Source organism: Schistocerca serialis, chromosome 2 (genome assembly GCF_023864345.2).
Source record: "Schistocerca serialis cubense isolate TAMUIC-IGC-003099 chromosome 2, iqSchSeri2.2, whole genome shotgun sequence".
Taxonomy (NCBI): domain Eukaryota; kingdom Metazoa; phylum Arthropoda; class Insecta; order Orthoptera; family Acrididae; genus Schistocerca; species Schistocerca serialis.
Window position 1 is genome coordinate 551,517,850 of NC_064639.1, and position 19,649 is coordinate 551,537,498.

The 19,649-nt window shown below is 44.6% G+C and overlaps 1 protein-coding gene across 1 annotated transcript in view; it reads left to right on the top strand.

The window, feature by feature from the left end:
• The window catches only part of LOC126457550 (glucose-induced degradation protein 4 homolog), an 83,899-nt gene that overhangs the window by 6,978 nt on the left and 57,272 nt on the right, over window positions 1-19,649 (top strand). The gene's annotated exons all lie outside the window — the stretch shown is intronic.

The following is a 19,649-nucleotide window of genomic DNA, read 5'->3' on the forward strand; positions in this document are numbered from 1 at the left end:
TCCCGTCAGCGTCACCTACGGAGAACACCATTCGCCTTGCTCGCCTGACTGCAGGATTCTCCAGAAAGAAAGGAAAATCATGGAGTAAAAGACCCTGGACAGATTGACATACACTGAGGCTAAGACAAAATTTGAACACCTGCATCCTGTGCGTATGACATCATCTTAAGCTGCCACTACAGCAGTTCTGGCACCATCAGCTCCACCAACCCAGGTCACCTCTCAGAGCAAGAAGACTACACCTGCCCCCTTGATGGTGGGGGCATTTCCCTCCCTGTTGCTCCTGCACCACCTACTTCAGGAGACACACACACACACACACACACACACACACACACACACACACACCAAAATCAATGGGGACATCCGTCCCCACTTCTAAGCCGGAGAAGGGTACAACTTCTTCGGCTGTTCTCGCTAGGAAGGGGTCCCTTGGGTCACTCCCTTCCCTGTTTTTTCTAGTGGGAAAGATAACACCCGCCAGCGGATGAAGAGCCCAAAAGCAGCTGGTCATAGGGCTTCACGCTCACCCTCAGTCCCGAAAGCTGAGCCAGTGAAGTCCTCCCAGCCAGGGAAACCCAAGGAGCAGTGAGAGAAATCCAAAAAGCAAACCCCTAAGACCAAGGAAATTGCGGTGGCACCCACACCACCACTATCTAAAAGCTCTGCGGCTGAGGATGTGGTGAAGATTATGGCATCCGCTGCCGACCTAGATCTCGCCAGACCCTCGGACACAATACGTATACACTGCTCAGACAACAAATCGGTGACAGCTGGTGACTCTGAGGCGTAAACTGCCTAATGTTCCATGCCTTCCCAGTCTCATGATGTCATCCTCCAGTGGAATTACGGCAGTTTTTTCCACCGTCTGACTGAGCTATGGCAACTGTTAAGCTTTACACCTGCTATCTGCATTGCCCTCAAGGAAACCTGGTTTCCAACAATGCAGACCCCTGCCCTTCGCAGTTATAAGGGATAATTACAGGAACCATAGTGACTAATAGTGTCAAGTGGAGTTTGCGTTTATGTCCTAAACTCAGTCTGTAGTGACCCTGTGCCCCTTTGAACCCCCCTTGAAGCTGTGGCTGTCAGAATAATGACGACACAGGAAATAACTGTCTGCAATGTATATCTTCCTCCAGATGGTGTAGTATCTCTGAATGTATTAACTGCACTGATTGATTGACTCACTAAACCTTTCCTACTTTTCAGAGATTTAAATGCCCATAACCCCTTGTGGGGTTGCACCGTGCTTACCATATTTACTCAAATTTAAGCCGCACTCAAATCAAAGCTGCACCTGAAAAATGAGACTCGAAATCTGAAATCTAGGAAAAAAATTTTCTCGGATCTAAGCCGCACCTGAAATCTGAGACTCGAAATTCAAGGGGAGAGAGATGTTTAGGCCGCGCCTCCAAATTGAAACAAAGTTGGTCCATTGTAATATGAGACACAATTTAGGTCGAATGAATGACGATACAGCTATAGTAGTTTGGTTCGAGTCGTAGGCTTAGCAGTTAAGCTTTACCAGGTAGCCGTTGCTATGCGTCAGGCGCTCCGTCCATGTTTATATGGGTACCCTTCCTTTTTCACGTGCTTTGTCTGGTTTGAATTGATTGCTTGTTTTTCTTTGATCTGATAAGTGCCGTTCTGTTTGTTAATAGGCGTTTACGTCACTCAAAGCTGAAAATGCATTACTGTACTGTCATGCATTGTTTGTCGCATTCTGATAATGAGTGTTTACGACCTGTTGCCGCTAGCGGCATGGCTTGCTTTTGTGCGCACTACTGCCGCTTACAATTTTATTTTAAAAAAGAGAGAGAAATCGACTCATTAGCGGAACAATGGCAAGAGACAGCTTGTTGTTGTTACTTACACTGCTGCTTTCTTTGATAATCAACAAGAACCAAATAATAGACTGCGTATGATAGATGATATGAATGAGAGTTTAGCGAAAATTTTTCTCCATTTGAAAAACTTTGCAGACGCCTCTTTAGTACATTACATTCTGCACAGAAATTAGTCATCTTAAATTTAAAAATCTAATCAATTTCCGTGCTTCGTTTCTGACTGTATCACTATTCGGCATAAGAATACGAATATAAACATGACATGATATGTATATTCTTCCGCGTTTGCTGTTGTCTCACTCTATTTTCGTAGTTTATTAGGCAGACAGGATTTAAATGAGATAGCAGCAAACATGAAAGAATACATGGAAAAATGTTTATATTGGTATTATTATTATGGTGAAGAGAATACTGCATGTGATTCACAATTCATAAAAGTTCCTATTACCAACCATCTCTTCTCACAGGTAGGAAAAAATTCAGAACGCAGAGTTGGCCATACTGACGGTCTTGCTAGTCGGATTTTCGTAGTACATTGAAATGCTGCTACATTCGAAGATGAATAATACGGAATTTGTATTTACTTCATTGGATAATGTATGAAAAGGCAGTGGTCGAAACTCAGGGCGGAGAAAGAAAGCTCGTCTTCCACCTTTTTTAAATTTATTTACCGACACAGAGGTTTTGGTGCCAGTATTTATCTTTGTGCCTGCGAAGCGCTACATATATTCGACGACAAAAGTTAGTTGTGGTGGCACCTGCCAACATTTTTCAGAACTTCCACTTTGCACTCAATTCTAAGCCGCAGGCGGTTTTTTGGATTACAAAAACCGGAAAAAAAGTGTGGCTTAGATTAGAGTAAATATGGTACTGGCTGAGGCAGATATGTCGAAACTTCACTGTTTCAGTTCGACCTCTGCCTCTTAAGTACTGGGGCCGTCACACATTTCAGTGTGGCTCGAGGTAGTTACTCGGCCATTGATTCATCAATTTGCAGCCCAGGACTCCTCCCATCTATCCACCAGAGAGCACATGATTACCTGTGTGGTAGTGACCACTTACCCATCTTCCTGTCACTGCCCCAGCGTCAGGCACACGGACGCCTGACCAGATGGGCTTTGAACAAGGTGGACTGGGGAACTTTCACCTCTGCTGTCATGGGACTGGGGAACTTTCACCTCTGCTGTCACAGCTGAATCTCCCCCACACAGTAACATTTATGTGATGGTTGAGCAGGTGACTAGTACAATTGTTTCTGTGGCAGAAAATGCAAACCCTCGCTCTTTAGGGTGCCCGAGGCGTAAGGCAGTCCTTTGGTTGTTGCTGGAAGTCGCTGAAGCAATTGAGGATTGTCGGTGAGCTCTACCGAGCTCTACAGCGGCATAAGCGCACCCTTCCCTGGAGCACCACATAGCCTTTAAATGGCTCCGTGCCCTTGTTCGCTACCTTATCAAACAACGGAATGAGGAGTGTTGGGACAGATAAGTCTCCACCATTGGGTGCCATGTCACCTTCCCAAGTCTGGGCAAAGATCAAACATCTTTTCGGTTACCAGGCCCCAACTGCTGTCCCCGGTGTTACCATAAATGGCAAGTTATGTACCTATGCAAGCGTGATTGCTGAGCACTTTGCTCAACCCTCTGTGTCAGAGAATTGCCCCCCAGCCTTTCGCACTCTCAAATAACTGCTGGAAGGGAATGTCCTCTCATTCACTACACGCTGCAGTGAATCCTATAATGCCCCATTTACAGAGTGGGAGGTCCCCAGCGCCCTTGCACATTCCTCCGACACAGCTCCTGGGCCTGCTCGCATCCATAGCCAGATGATTAAACATCTCTCATCTGACTACAAGTGACATCTTCTCATCATCTTCAACTGGATCTGGTGCAATGGCGTCTTTCCTTTGCAATGGCGGAAGAGCACCATTGTTCTGGTGCTCAAACCCAATAAAAACCTACTTGATGTGTTTAGCTATCGGCTCGCCAGCCTCACCAGCATTCTTTGTAAGCTGCTGGAACATATGGTACGTCGGCGGTTAGGTTGGGTCATGGAGTCACGTGGCTTTCTGGCTCCATGTCAGGGTGGCTTCCGCCAGGGTCGCTCTACCGCTGATAATCGTGTGTCCATCAAGTCTGCCATGCGAACAGCCTTTTCCATGGGGCAGCACCTAATTGCCATCTTTTTTGAATTGCATAAAGCATATGACACGACTTGGCGACGTGATATCCTTGCCACATTGTATGAGTGGGGTCTCTGGGGACCACTCCCGATTTTTATGCGAAACTACCTGTTGCTCCATACTTTCCATGTCCAAGTTGGTGACTCGCATAGTTCCATCCATATCCAGGAGAATGGAGTCCCACAGGGCTCTGTATTGTGTCTCTATTTTTAGTGCCCATTAACGGTTTAGCAGCAGCTGTCAGGCCCTCCGTCTCAACTTCTCTGTATGCAGACGACTTCTGCTTTTTGTACTGCTGCTCCAGTACTGTTGTTGCTGAGCGGCACCTTCAGGAAGCCATCCACAAGGTGCAGTCATGGGCTTTAGCCCATGGCTTCCAGTTTTCAGCCACAAAGTCCTGTGTCATGCACTTCTGTCGGTGTTGTACTGTTCATCCAGAAACCGCACTTTACCTTAATGATGATCCACTCACTGTAGTGGAGCCATATCAATTTCTAGGACTGGTTTTCGACGCTCGATTGACTTGGCTCCCTCATCTTCTTCAGCTTAAGCAGAAGTGCTGGCAGCACCTCGGTGCCCTCCGTTGCTTGAGCAACACCAATTGAGACGCAGATCGCTGTACGCTGCTGCAGCTCTATAGAGCCCTTGTCCAATCCCGAATTGCCTATGGGAGTGTGGTTTATGGTTTGGCAGCCACTTCAGCGTTGCATTTACTCAACCCTGTGCACCACTGTGGGGTTAGATTAGCGACAGGAGCTTTTAGGAAGAGTCCGGTGACGAGCGTACTGGTGGAGGCTGGTGTCACTCTGCTGCAGATCAGATGTGCTCAACTGCTCGCCAGTTACACAGCAGGCATTCATAGTTCCCCTGAGCATCCGAATTACCGTCTCCATTTCCCACCCGCGGCAGTCCGTCTCCAGCATCGGTGGCCCAGACCAGGGCCAACGATTGCGGTTCGCATGCGGTCCCTTCCCTCTGAACTGGAGTCCTTCCCTTTACCACCTCTACTTGCGGTCCGTTCACATATGCCTCCATAGTGTACGCGAATTAACTCTGCCACTCTTTGCTGTAACTTCCTCTTGATTCTTGATGTGTTTCGGGGCTCTAAAGTGGTTTACACAGACGGTTCAATGGCTGATGGTCATGTAGGCTTCGCATATGTTCATAGAGGACATATTGAGCAGCACTTCTTGCCAGTTGGCAGCAGTGTTTTCACTGCAGAGCTGGTGGCCATATCTCGTGCTCTTGAGTGCATCCGCTCATGCCCTGGCAGAGCATTTCTGCTGTGTACTGACTCATTGAGCAGCCTACAAGCTATCAACTAGTGCTACCCTCACCACCCTCTGGTACATCCAATCAGGAGTCCATCTGTGCCCTGGAACAGTCCCGCCGTTCCATGGTGTTTATGTGGAACCCAGGACACATCGGAATCACCGGCAACGAACTTGCCGACAGGCTGGCCAAACAGGCGACGCGGAAACCGCTTCTGGAGATAGGCATCTCCGAAGCTGACCTGCATTCTGTCTTACACCACAGGGTTTTCCAGCTTTGGGAGATGGATTGGCATAACAGCACGCACAACAAACTGGCGTGTCATTAAGGAGACCGTGAATGTGTGGAAATCTTCCATGCAGGTCTCTCACAGGGAATCAGTTATCTTCTGCTGGCTCCGCATTGTCCATATGTGGCTAACACATTGTTACCTACTCCGTCGGGAGGACCCACCTCAGTGTCGCTGTGTCTCCCAAATGACAGTTGTCCACCACTTGCTGGACTGCCCACTTTTAGCCGCTCTGCAGCAGTATCGACCAGTGTGTCCCTCGCTCTCGTCTCGGAGAGTGACCTCAGGTCAGTTTTGCGGCAAAAGGTACTTTGCACCTGGGGTGAAGAGTGGCACACCCTTCCTTCACCCAACAAACTTCGGGCCATCAAGGAGGCTACCGGTGCGTGGCGCTCCTCCTTGTGGGTCTCTCGCAAGGAGTCTGTTGTCCTCTGCCCGCTGCGCATTGGCCACACCTGGATAACGCACAGCCATTTATTGCACCGCGAGGACCCACCTTTATGTCGCTGCAGATCAGCTTTGACTGTGGTCCACATCTTGTTGGACTGCCAGCTTTTAACTCTGCTCAGGCAAAAGTTTGCGCTGCCTGATATGCTTCCTGTGCTTTTATCAGATGACGTTGCAATGGCAGATTTAGTTTTGAGTTTTATTCATGCAGGGGGTTTTTATCGCTTGATCTAAGTGTTTGTCCTTTTTTGTTTTGAGTCTGGCCTTTGGCCTGTGATTTTAGACTGGGTTTTTTAGTGTGTTTCTTGGTTGTTGGCTTTTCGTTTTGTTTCTATGGTCGGCCAACCACTGTTACATTCAGTGCGATTTTAATTCATTTTGTCTGGTCTCTGTCTGTGTCTTTCTTGTCCTTTGTCGTCTCTTGTCATCTCCATTGTTTGTTTTTATTCCTTGTGGGTGTTTAAAGTTTATGGAAAAAGAGACCAATGGCCCTAGTAGTCTGGTCCCTTCAATTCCACAAACCAACCAACCAACCACTCTGCAGCAAACTTTTAACTTTCCCAGCACCCTGCCTTCGGTGTTGGGTGACAATGCCTCCACAGCAGCTTTAGTTTCATGTTTTATCCGTGAGAGTGGGTTTTATACCTCTACGTAGGTTTTAGCGCATGTCCTTTGCCCCTCTGTGCCCTCCACCGTAGTGCTTTTAGGATGGTGGTTGTAATGTGTTTCAGAGTGGCTGGCTTTCCCTTTTTATTTTTGTGGTTTGCCAGCCACTATAATCTGCTTTCATGTTTTACTCTCTTCTGTTTCTAGCATCTCTATGTTGTTTTCTTGTCCTCTTTTGTTCCTTTTAGTGTTTGTTGCATTTCCTTCATTCTTGTGGCTTTTCCCTTCTTTCCTTTTTGTTTTATTAGGAACAAGGGACCGATGACCTCGTAGTTTGGTCCCTTCTCCCGCTTTTAAACCAACCAACCAGCCTTGGGATGCCCCGTCGGAAGGCGGTACCCTCATGGACCCCAGAGATCGCAGCGGCCATTAGAGATTGTAGGTGGGCTCTCCAATGCCGTAAGTGGCACCCTTCACGGAGCACCTCATTGTCTTTAAACGGCTCCGTGCCTGTGTTCACTACCTCATAAAATGATGAAAGCAAGAATCCTGGGAACAGTACGTTTTCACCATTGGATGACAAACCTCTTCATCACAGATCTGGGCAAAGATCAGATGACTCTATGACTTCCAGTTCCCTGCAGATGTACAAAGTGTTTCCGTAGATGGTGCCATTTACACTGATCCAGTCGCTGTTGCTGAGCATTACACTCGCACATCTGCATCTGAGAACTACCAACTTGCCTTTCGGATCATAAAACAGCGGAGATGCAAATGCACCTCTCTTTCACTACCTGACACCTGGAGCAATATAATGCTCCAGTCAGTGAGTGGGGACTCTCCAGTACCATAGCCCATTGCTCTGATACGGCCTCAGGGCCAGACTGAATCCACAGCCAAAAGCTGAAACAGCTCTTATTGATTCTCGGCACCACATCCTTGCCCTCTTTAATTGGGTCTGGACTGAGGGTGAGTTCCCATCCCAGTGATGAGAAAGTGCGATAGTTCTGGTACTGAAACCTGGTAAGAACCCCCTCGAGATGGTCAGTTGTTGCCCAATCAGACTTAACGATGTTCTTGATAAGCTGCTCGAACGCATGGTGAGCAAATGTCTGTATTGGCTCCCTGAGTTTCGGAGCCTGTTTGCTGCATCTCGAAATGCCTTTTTGCAAAGGCTACCCCTCACCCACCACAGATAATTTGGTTCACCTGGAGTCCCTCCCCCCCCCCCCCCCCTTGTTTATTTATCTATAGAAGGCTTAAGGTACAACATGCCACCACCACATCCTTACTGTGTTACTCGAGTGGGGTCTACTCCCAATTTTTGTCAAGAACTTCCTGTTGCACTGTAAATTCCATGTTCAACTGAGTGCATCACTAAGTATCTCCACATCCAAGAGAAGAGAGGTCCCGCAGTGCTCTCTACTGAGTGTCCCTCTCATTCTGGTGGCCATCAATGGTGTAACAGTGGCTATGGGGTCTTCGGTACCGCCCTCCTTATATGCCGACGATTTTTGCTTTTATTACTGGTATAGTGTGGTTATTGTCAAGTGTCGTCTACAGGGTATCATACGAAAGGCACAGTCATAGGCTCTCAACCATGGCTTTAGATTTTCATCTGACAAGACTCGTGTCGTGCATTTCTGTTGTCGTCGTACTGCCCACCCATACTTGGAGCTTTACCTAGATGATCAATTACTACTTGTAGTTGAGACGCACCACCTTTTGGGACTAGTCTTAGATTCCCAGCTGACATAGCTTCCCTACCTGTGCCAACTAAGTGAAAGTGCTGGCAATACCTCAATACACTTCACTGCTTCAGTAACGCTAGCTGGGGTGCAGATTGCTGTATCATTTTGCAGCTCTACAAAGCCATGATTCTGTCCCGTCTTGATTATGAAAGTCTTGCATATGGTTGGAAGGGAGCTCTACCTCCCACAATAGTGACCTAGAACTGTGTTTACATTTTTTGCCACCTGTTCTTGGCTGTCCTTGGGATGTATCCAGGTTCAGAAGCAACCAATCACTCAACAACCGATGGACAAACAGAATTTGTGTACACACATGCACAATGTAGTGAACTCCACTCCCTGCCAAATGGCTGCTGTGTCTTCACTACTGAATTGATGGCCATCAAACTAGCCCTTAGCCATGTTCATTCTTGCACTGGCAAGAGTATCCTACTCGGTAGTGACTGCCTTAGCAGCCTTAAAGTTATAGACCAGTGCTACTCTCCCCACCCACTGGTTACAGCTGTCAGAGTTCTTGCCTCAGACCTCCTTAAAGCTGGGTGTCCAGTCATTTTCATTTGGACCCCTAGTCGTGTTGGGATTTCTGGAAATAAACAAGCTGACTGGTTGACAAAGCCAGCCACCAGGATGCCAATGCTAGAAATGGGGATCCCAGAACTAGACCTTTGGTTGTTTATAAGCTATTGATTGCTGGAATTCGAACTCAGAATTGTTAGCCCCGATCTCCCCAAACAAACAGGACAATTAAGGAGACAGCCATGCATGCTTCTTGCAGGGGATCCACCGTCCTCTTAGACTCCACATTGCCTACAATTGGCTGACCCATGATGTGAGGATACCCCTCACTGCCAATGTGGAACCCATCTGGTAGTGACCCATTTAGTCATAGACTGCCCTAATTTGGCTACTTTGAGGCAGCATCTTAATCTCCCTGACACACTTTCTTCGGTGCCAGCAGACAATGCCAACTCAGCTGACCTGGTGTTAAGTTTTGCCCATGAAGGTGGTTTCAATTCATTGCTGTAACGTAGGCCTTTTCGGCGCCATGTAGTGCCTGTAGGATGGGTGAGGCACCTCCTCTCTGGCTGTCCCCACCCCACACATCCAAAGGGGTCCCTTGGTAGTCCTTACTGGGTGGCCTGTCCTGGCCTGGCCTTTGCCCTTTCCAACTTTTTGTTCTCTTTATTCTTTTTCATTTCTTGGTTTTAATGCCTTGTCTTGTCTGATCTTTTAACTAATTGTCTGCGCTGTCTTTTTTCTAGGATTTATCTCTGTTTCTTTATTGTGTTAGTTACACTTAGGCTCTCCAGGATGTGCCTTTTGCCTCCTACATTAAATACTCCTGGTGTGTCATGTAATGGATGAAGGGACTGACAATGTTGCAGTTTAATCATTTTCACTTCAAATCAGCCATAGGGTATGGAACTGGGTGCGGAAGCAGCATGGTATCTGACAAGGCTGTTGTGTGGAGATTGGCAGGGCGAGGAAAAGCTATTCTATCAATGTGGTGGGCAAAATGTTTTACAAAACCGGTCCTCATTTCAGAGCATGATTTTAGGAAGGTATATCCTTGTTGAAGTAGCTGATTAATGCATTTAAAACTAGGATAACATTGAGAGACAAGAGATGCACTCCTAAGTGCACTTCACTCCATCCTTACCAGTGACAGACACTGACTTGGCACAATGACCGATTCTGGACTGTTGGGCATCAATCTGGCCTGTTGTGCTACTGTACTACAATGGAACTGTAATAGTTACTATCCTTGCTGTCTTGAATTACAATCTCATCTCTCTCTACTCTGTAGCTAGTGTTGTATTTCAGGAATCTTGTTTTGCGGATACTCATTTATTGACTCTTGGTGGTTTCCAAGCCCTCTGCCAGAACCAGGTCAGTCCTATGTGAGCCTCTGGTGGTGTCTACATTGTCCTGCACAGACATTGTTAATTCCAGTGTTTCTCTTCATATTGCAGTGGAAGCAGTGATCATTTGGAGCCATTCAGAGTCTGGGCTAATGATATGCTAACATTTATCTCCCACCAGACCGGCCACCTATGCCTCCTGCTCTTCTCGGTCTCCTTCGACCGATCCCTCCCCACTTCCTTCTCCTTGGGCATTGTAATGTATTCAACAATCTGTGGGATTGTACTGTGTCGAGTAATAGGGGCAGGATAGTTGAAGATGTGCTGGCAGGGATTGGTCTCTGCTTCCCCAACACTGGAGCCCCCTCCACACCCTTTAGTGTGACGTACCGCATTTTTTCGGCCGTTGATATTTCAGGTTGTAGCCCTGGATTGTTCCCCTCTGTTCAGAGTGGAGTTCTTGAAGATTTGTGTGACAGTGATCATTTTCAGATCATCTTATCCTTTCTTGAACATCCCTCACCTGGATGCCATCCAAGGTGGGTCTTTCGTAATGTAGATTGGGATGCCTTGATTGGGATGCCTTTTCCTCAGCTGCCACCCCAACCTCTCCACCATACGGCGGCATTGATGAGCCCATATGGAGTTTGACTGATGCCATCCTTTTGGCAGGTGCTTCAGTGGTTTCTTCTTCCCCAGACTCTGTCTGGCGGAAGACTGTCCCTTTCTGGACCCCTGAAATTGCTGAAGCTATTGAAGACTACCTTTATGCCCTGCAACACTACAAATGTCCTCCATCTCGTGACCACCTCTTGGCCTTTAAACAGCTTCATGCCTGGGCCCATTATTTTCTTAAATGCCAGAAATGTGTTCCATTTTCTCCAAACTCTCTTTACACCCATTTTAACTGTCCTGGGCAAGGAGGTGTCATTATTCCAGTTTTTAAATTAGGTAAACCATCTCGTCAGATGCGCAGCTGTCATCCGATCAGTTTAACCAATTTCCTCTGCAAGTTACTTGAACGTATGGCGAGTTGAAGGCTGTTATTGGAGCCTCGAATCTCAAGACCTTCTGACTTTGACCCAGGATGGTTTTCACCAAGACTGTTCCACTGCACATAATTTAGTCCACTTGGAGTCGGCTATCCAAAGGGCTTTTACTTAGCATCAACACTTTGTCACAGTCTTGTACGATCTGCATAAATCTTTTGGTACCACATGGTGCCAACACATCCTTGCTACCTTACATGAGAGGGGCCTAATTTTTATCCAAAACTTTCTTTCAGGTACATGTTTGCACCTCCCGTACCCGTAGCACCTCCCATCTCCAGGAGAATGAGGTTCTGCAAGGTTATATTTTGAGAGGCCCACTCTTTTTAGTGACCATCAGTGGTCTTTCTGCAGCTGTGGGGCCTACAGTTTCCCCCTCTTTGTATGCCGAGCGCTTTTGTTCATCCGCAGTGTATGTTGCTGGACGCAGACTGCAGGGAGCAATACACAAAGCACAATCCTGGACATTCACTCATGGCTTCCATTTGTTGGCTGCCGAGACCTGTTATGCACTTGTCACTACTGCACAGTCTGTCCCCATCATGAACTGTACTTTGATGGACAGTCCCTCAACATGGTGGACTTGCATCATTTTTTTGGGACTGGTCATGCCCAGCTGATCTCTGAAATGACTTCACAGGTGCTGGACTACTGTTCAAACCACTTGCCAATATTGTTAAAAGTTTTGGATTTCAGATATTTATTTTAATTATTATTGGTTTTAATGATTATTGGTGGTTATTATTATTATTATTATTATTATTTATTTTAATGATTATTTGTTGTAAAAGTAATGTATTAGTGGATGTTCATTCATATCAGTTTTCTTTTTGTGTTACTGGTCTGTTATTCGTGAGTGTGCGTACGTCATTCATTGATGTTTCATGGCGTGCAGTTGCAGCTATAATGGTTCTAAAGCAAAGTACTGACAAAGTTGTTTGTGCATTGTTATTCAGTTATTAAATTTAGTAGTTATCAATGGTGTCTCATGCTGTTTCTGGTGAAATAACAATTTAGTAAACTTTCGCTCAGTGTGTTTAATTTCTGAGAGTGTTCCGGTGGAAGCTTGAACTTTTGGTTTTAGATAAGAAATTGTGTGAAGTTTGTGGTGTAGTTGTATTAATAGAGATAGTTGCTCTCTTAGTAGAGAGAAAAATTAGAGCTCACTATTGTTAGCTCTTTAAATCATTCTACGGTAGTAATTGAACTTGGGTAAGGTAGATGTTTAGTCTTTTCAGCAATTGTTAAAATTCTGCCATGGGTGAGAAGTGTGGGCTTTGTCGTAGGTTTGTGAATAGTGGATTATGGTGTGAAATTTGTTTAAAGTATTTTCAGTGGGGAAATGCAGTAGGGAAGCCAGTGGTATTCTTTGCAGATCATGCTCTACAAAATTCCAGCTGTGACCTTGGCACCAGTTTCATCACATGTGTCTTCTGGATTCTTTCCCAAGAAACCAGTTTCTCTGAACTATGTAGGTGGATACTGGCATTACAAGAAGTCCTTGATTGTCACCACCCACATGATCTGTCTTTGATCTCATCATTTCTTCATTATAACTGTTCCTTTCTTCACTCCCTTTTAGTTTTCTATATCTTTCATTGTCTGACCTGTCTATCCCCCCACCCCTTTCAAACACCTCTATCACGTACAGTGCACTAATTTTCCGTTCATGCACATGGTTTTGGCAGTAACCTCTGTCTTGCACATTACCCTCAGTTCCACCTATAAGTTTTCAGATCTCGTCCTGAGCAGTCCCTAACAATCGGTCTTTCTTTCTCATCCCATGCCATTAAGTATCCCTTGACCTGGTGTTCTGGGTGACTTTTCTGAACTCTCCCCATTTCGTACACCTCACCAGTCCTTTCTTTCACCCCTTTTCCCCCCTCTTCAACCCTTCTGTCAAAAGGAGGAGCCACTGGAGAAGATGCTCGCAAAATTTAACAACACAATCATGATCAATCAAATGCCAAAACACCCCTGTTGTACCCTTTTTATTTCACAATCCGTCTACCCGAAGGCGTATTTATTTAATCATTCCTGTCATCGAACCGATCAAAGTAGTGTTGTTTACTGTTTATTTTAGATTTCATCTCTCGTGTAATATATTCTCTGTGGTCACATATTTTGTAAAATTAACTAATATCCAGCCAGTAAAATGTGGATAACTGTGCTTCTGTTTTTGGTAGTGGACTGCTTCTTGTTTGGAGTGTCTTGGGTGCTAGAGGTTGAAAGAAAACTTAAATTGTTCTCAATTTTGCTTATTGACCTACAGTATTTTGACAGTCAAAACATCGAAGAATGTAAGACAGATTGACACTTTTTAAACCTTATTTGTTCTTTTTCTGTGACATCACTGTTATGAGCATAATTCTTCCATGGCCACAACCCCTCTCTGTCATGACGTCTGAGGAGGAGGCCCGTGGGGCAGATGGACAACTAAACTGGTCGTAGCATCTTGCAGATATGCTGTGCCCATGTACCTTGCATTACCTGCACATAATAATAAACTATTTCTCCGACAGTATGCTGTCTGAAACTTGATTACTAATAAAGTTTATTAAATGTTAAATCAACTCCCTGTTTTTATTGCTGTGAATTTTATTCAGTCATCCAAGAGCATCCACATTTAATCTCCTTTACATGGGTAGTTTCAAACATAATGAAAAAGTGCCGTGCGTACGTACAACACTGGAAATCGGGAACGATGTCTGCCGAAAGAATGCAAGATTTATGCTGGAGAGTTAATAGCCATACATAGAGCACTGTAAAACACAATGACTTCCCCCTCAACAGAATTTCATTATATTGAAGCAGACTGGGGGTGTAGAACTGTTCCTGTGTGGGATTGAGTCACAGTAGTGTGGCAAGATCGAAGAGAAAGCCATTGACAGCAAAGTCAGACAACATAAAAATGTTAACCATTTGACACTCAATTGTCTAGGCTGGTAGCACCCCAGCCTAGGTGGTGACTGTGCCACCTAAAGTACATGAAGAGGTCACATATGACAGTGGCAAGCTGGCTACTGCTTTGCTGTGACATAAGTGCCCTGCAGTGCTGACTCCAATTTACACAGCAACATGTGGGCTCATTAGTGACATGGCCACCTGTGGATGAAGCCAGCAACACTGAAGACTGCAGAGTTTTTTTGCAGGGGTTGCCAGTCTGGTGGTGGAACTCTCAAAGCGAGTGATGGCATGTCATGCCAAGGCGCTCGCACCAGCATAGAAAGATGGGCAGTGGAACTGCCCAGGTCTTGAGCTGCTGCCCACCAGGGCAGGAATCTGGCAACTGGTGTAAGTGGGCCAGGTAGCAGCCCATCAGCAGACTAGTATAAATTCCAAGAAGGGGTACTTGGCACTACCAGACTGTGCAGCAGTGGAAGCCTGAACTGGTAGTGGCTATGTACTGCCCATACTGCCTGGTCATTTAGCGTAGCCCTTCCATCTCTGTTGGTGCTACTGGACTGCTGATCCCTGTGCTCAAATTAAGGATAAATAATATTTTGTGCTCATGCCTGTCCTGCTTGCTGTGAACATGCTGCTTCCATCCATGCTTGGTACAACAAATCTGTGTCCTCAGCATGTGGCAACCACTTGCCTTGCCAAACTCTGTCTTTAGTTCCTTGCACCATTTCCTAGTAACAATTTGTTAAACTTCTGTAAGAAATGTTATGAAGGGTCTGGTTTCAGTAGCTGTTGGGTATTAAGTCTTGGCTAATACGAAGTGCTGCAAGATCTTTATTTCCTTGATCCACAGTGACCAAGTGGGTTTACTATTGTTGGCTACTTTGAAGATCTTTAAGGAAAGACTATGGGGTCCATTCTGTGCATGTGGCCATAGAAGTCGTATTCTGATGGCATGGGTGAGGTTTTTTTGGTGTTGGTAAGGTTCATGATCAAGTTGGTACTATCGCCTCCAATATGCTAGGAATTTTGGTCCCACTATCTTTTACAGGAATTTCCTTCCTTGTAATTGGAGCGTTCTTGTTGGGGTCCTCTTGGGCAGGGAGAGCCACTCTGGCTTAGAAGTCTGTCTGGCTGCTGTAGTAGAATCTCTTAGTTTGATATTCATTGATGTTTTGTGGCATACATTTTTCTGCAAGCATGGTATACCCTGTCTAGTTTTTCATTTGTTAGGGAGCTGTGATTGTCTGAGAGCCATTCACAAAGTGCTTTACAGTTTTCTCTCTCTTCGTGTCCTTGGTAACAATGATTCTCACCATTCTTGGGGTGTCTTTAATATTGCTAATGAACTCTGTCTTTCTGATGTTGATCAATAGATCTGTTTCCTCTGCTATTAAATGCACTGTCTGGCTCAATTCTTGCTGTATTGGCAGATGATCTTGAGGTTTTGTATGTTTTCAGCATAAGATCTCAATGCTCTGGAACCTGATTCAGTATTCCCCTAACTCATTGTCCACCTGTTTTGTTACATATTGTTCAAGGATCTTGGAAAAGATTTTGTATGTGACTGCAAGGAGCAATATCGTTAGACCATATCTCCAGGATTACTGTATGTATGTGCCTGCATGTGGTTTCCTCCAGTTAATTTCAGCATTTCTGCCACTAGCCCATCTTCCTCAGTGTCTTTGTTGTTTTGACTTCTTTGAGTGTGGAAGTAGGAATGTTACTTGGTGTTGAGATTAGCAGTGTCTCTAACTTGGGATTGTCGGGATGTTTTTATTCGGCATGTAGAAGTTTCTGTAAGTAGTCGACTAGAGTTTTAGTGAATTCAAGGCACAGTGATCCATCTGATCACTGGAGATGTAATGTATGAGACCTGAAGTGGGCTCTCTATTGTTCATTTTAAAGCTCTGCACTGCCTACTGAGTCAGTTGTTTATATTTTTGTTTAAGATGCTGGATGTGGTCTTTCTTTATGTAGTAAAGGTGTGTAGATTGGCCTCTTTGTCGCATGTATTCTATTTGAGCCGTGCGGGGTGTGTGTATGTGTGTGTGTGTGTGTGTGTGTGTGTGTGTGTGTGTGTGTGTTTTGCCCATAGCGTAAGTTAGTTTAAGGTTGCTGTATGGCATCCCTAAGTTGCTCCCAGTTTGTAGAGGTAGTCATCCTGTTGGTATTTCGGTTCAGTCTCTTTCCGGTAGCCAGTATTATAATTTTAAGTTGTGTTGTATGCAAACTAGGGATCTTCATTTTCTTCACATTATTTGTCCGTTTTAGTAGCTTTAGATTCATTCTGACCAGTGATGGGTAGTGCAGTGGTTCTGTCTGCCTATCAGAACTCGCTGAGCCTGTTGTTGGGGCTGTGCCATATCTTGGCCTTCCTGAGTAGGTTTTCAAATGCTGTGGACACCAGAAGAGTCTGTATTTGGTGCATAGGGTGATAAAAAAGTTCTTGGCTGTTCTTCTATGGGCAGCATATCGTCCATTAATCATCCTGTATACCTGTTCTCTCCCAATCTGGCTGTTGTAATCACCTAGCAGTATAGCCATGTGGTGACCATGGACATCATCCAGGGTTTCCTCAAGGCTATCAAAGTACTAATCTGTGGTAGTTGAGTTTTTTCCTGTTAAATATTTTAACTGAAAAAAATTAAAGCATTGTAGAATCTGGCAGAAGATTATCAAATTAAAAATAAGTTGTCCACTTTTCCAAAATTTTAAAGTACAGGGTACATGATTAGACTACAGTATTTAAAAAAAGCTCTACCCCTAGGTGTTGCTGAGCTTAAAGACACACATTCAATTCCTCATCCTGAAGGAGTGGGAAGACAAATAACAAACAGTACACAATCCAATTAACTACAGATGATCAAACTTATCACCCAGGTGTGGCTAGAATCCACTACAAAGCTCAATAAAGGAATGTTCTGCCTTATGCTATCTCAGAATTGGACATACCAAAATAACTCATCAGTTTCTGCTACAAAAATAACAACCCTGCAGTGAGCCCATGGAGAAACATTAACAGTTTGCTACATCCTCAAAGATTTTACAGCTAACAAGAGATACAAGAGATACAAGAGATGAAATGGATCTAAGACACTATAAGTCAGTGTGTCAAGTGGATGATGAAAAGCTATAAGCCATGTGCTACTCTTCCTGCAAAGTTGTGGATTTTGCTGCAAGACTTAAAGCCAACAGCATTGTATATTGGCTTAGGGCAGGATGCCCAGTCTTTCAGTTTACCTGGGCCACATTGGAAGAAGACAAGAATTTTTGGACCACACTTAATATACTTAACACTAACAATAACAGCAAAAAAATTTGTCAGTGTGGACCAACGATGATATAGCAGTGTGTGGTGGGAGTTTTGTTTGAAAATATTCAAATTATGATAACTTTACATAAAAGAAATTTTATGGGAAAGTGTTTGCCCTCTCTCCATGCAACTGATTGTAATATATCTCACTTTTTGGGCCGCATGTTGCGCTCTGGCTTTGTGGCTCAGGCTAGTAGGACCTACCTCTCACAGCAGATTTAACCCTCAGGTGCTAAACAGTCGCTTCCTTGCACCTGAGGCTGCCATGGAAGACAAACTCCATTCTATCTCTGAATATAAAATACTGATTAAACGATGGGTTCTTCATGAAACATTGTATACTGTATTAACTAAGCATATTTTTAGCCTTGTTTCACAAACTTTGTTACTGTAAGACCTTGGTTTCAGGTTATAAGCCAGTACACAACTGATCACAAAGATAAGAACCAAGCAAGGTTATTCTCATATGTAGAGATTGTAACATTGTCTAATGTCCCCAAACATTGTGATTGCAGAGGCAGCCAGAGACAGGAGCTTACATCCTGGTGGAAAGCCCACCTTCTGGTTCTCCATACCAAGCATATTCTGGATTCTTTGCTTCTTATATTAGTGGACAACTCACAGATAGTTGGATTGTTACTTTATTTTCTCCTTGAAAGTGCTTTTTATTCTCAAGTAAAATGTTAAAAACTACTGTAGAGGCAGGGGCAAGTTAGTTAAGGTTGGGACTAGTACTGGGACATTTCCCTGCTGCATGCTGAATCTGGGGGACCCTTGACCCTCCATCCTTTTCTAGTTGCCTTAGTCCTCCCTCTTTTATCTGTTTAATTAGTGTTAGGTGTAATTAGCACTTTTTTCCTCTGCCGCATCCTGTTTTCTGTTTTAGGGGTAGCACTCTGAGGAATAGTAGGTGATGTTCCCATCTTTAATACTTTGACTGTAATGGGTATGGGGTGGGACAGCTGCAGGAAGGCTGGCTGTGACCCATGCAAATTCCCAGTGGAGACTCACCTGGTCCCACTCATCTGATTATTTCTTTCATCTTCTTATTGTTGGCCCAAATACGCTGATTAAGTTTTTAGTCCTCTGTTTTAGTATTGTGAATCTCCTGGTGAGAAGGCATTCTGTACTATATAACTGTCTCCACCCTAGAGACCAAGCCTGAGTGTAGTCACAATTTTGTATACAAACAGACTGTGCCAAAGTGTGTCAGACCACAATTTTCTTGATGCATAGGCCACCTGTCACTCAAAAACTGGGCTCATTTCATATGAGAACGATGTACAGATGTCTTTCTACTTGTCCGTTGACTGGTGCTGCCTTCTGTTGGCGATTTCTAGAATTATTTCAAAAGAAATATTAGCAAACAAAACAGTTGACATTGTGAATGGCTGAGACAATATGACCGCACTTGCATAATTTCGTGTGTGTTCTCATTAGCTTTTGCAGTTTACTGTGATTCTGCAAGAAATAAGTTAAGATTGTTGCATGAGCAAGAAATTTTGTGAGTGTGGAAGAAACTGCTCATTAACTCATTCGTACTTCTTTCTTTCTATTTTTAGGGTAGTTATACTTTCTTTCATTTGTTGTTGTTGTGGTCTTCAGTCCTGAGACTGGTTTGATGCAGCTCTCCATGCTACTCTATCCTGTGCAAGCTTTTTCATCTCCCAGTACCTACTGCAACCTACATCCTTCTGAATCTGCTTAGTGTATTCATCTCTTGGTCTCCCTCTACGATTTTTACCCTCCACGCTGCCCTCCAATACTAAATTGGTGATCCCTTGATGCCTCAGAACCTGTCCTACCAACCGATCCCTTCTTCTGGTCAAGTTGTGCCACAAACTTCTCTTCTCCCCAATCCTATTCAATACTTCCTCATTAGTTATGTGATCTACCCATCTAATCTTTAGCATTCTTCTGTAGCACCACATTTCGAAAGCTTCTATTCTCTTCTTGTCCAAACTATTTATCGTCCATGTTTCACTTCCATACATGGCTACACTCCATACGAATACTTTCAGAAATGACTTCCTGACACTTAAATCAATACTGGATGTTAACAAATTTCTCTTCTTCAGAAACGCTTTCCTTGCCATTGCCAGCCTACATTTTATATCCTCTCTA